The following is a 1,267-nucleotide window of genomic DNA, read 5'->3' as shown; positions in this document are numbered from 1 at the left end:
AGGAAAGGTGTTGCTGTAGACCAATGACCGTATCCTTAATATTTTCTAATCCTGGCTTGTGGTAGGCTGTTAATTTCCTTAATAAACCCCCTTAATCCTGAGGGGAAAAAAAAAAAGAAGCATTATGACTGTGCTTCTTCCAAGACAAATTTGTTTGTTCTTCTGGCAGTCTAGTACTTTCATTATTATTCAACACCACCATAATTCAATGCATTGATTCTTCTCTGGTCTTTCTTACTTATTGTCCAGCTTTCACGTGCATATAAACAATGGAAAATACTATGGCTTAGGTCCAGGTACACCTTAATCCGCGAACTGACATCTTTGCTTTTTAACATTGGGTCAAACAACCCTTTCCCAGGGGTCACCTGACATATCAATAGCAAAATTACAGTTATTAAGTAGCAACGAAACTAATTTTATGATTGGGGGTGTCCCCACAACATGAGGAACTGTATTAAAGGGTCACGGCATGAGGAAGGTTGAGAACCACTGTGAGAGTCTTTTGCATCAACTTTGCCCTATTCATTATGTCATTTGATTTCTTGCTTGCTGCTACCATGAATGTTGATTGTGGATCAAATAAAATGAAATCCTCGATAATTTCCATCTTTTCAGTCTTTGCCACGACATTGCTGATTGATCCAATTGAGAGGATTTTTGTTGGCTTTCCATTGAGTTGTAACCCATACAAAGTATGGATCACTGTACGTAGTCTTTGAACTTTATCAGTAAATGCATCAGTCCTCCTTATTCGAAGCAAACAAATTTGTGTCATCTGCATATTTCAGATTGTTAATGAACCTTCTTCTGATCTTAATATCCATAATATATAAAGAACACTGAAAACTCAATAATAGAGCCAAATAGCCATATGCCATGGACAAAAGACATGAAGAGACATTTCACTAGAGAAGGTAGTCAGATTGGGGTAAAAAAAATCACATAAAAAAGCCAGTATCTGTGATTGAGTGATGCAATGACATGACATTTGTGTTAATACCCAAGTAATAATAAATATAAAGGAAAAAAACAAAATCCAAACCGAACATAGATCCAGGAATGGGTGTTTGGCTTACACTAAATCCTACCTCCAACTTAAGAACAATCCTTTTATCATAGTCCTTATACCGAGTGCTCAATACTCGCCCTCAGGAAGGGAACACAGAGGAGACAGGTGCTATAGCAACATGTAGTGAAGAAATTAGATGATGCCTGGCTATTAGATAAAATAGTGCCTGGGGTCTTAAAGGCTTGTCTCCAAAAA

This window comes from Echinops telfairi, unplaced genomic scaffold (genome assembly GCF_000313985.2).
Source record: "Echinops telfairi isolate 266 unplaced genomic scaffold, ASM31398v2 ScPeMD7_7458;HRSCAF=8496, whole genome shotgun sequence".
NCBI classification, from domain to species: Eukaryota; Metazoa; Chordata; class Mammalia; order Afrosoricida; family Tenrecidae; genus Echinops; species Echinops telfairi.
This window is presented reverse-complemented; position numbering follows the sequence as displayed.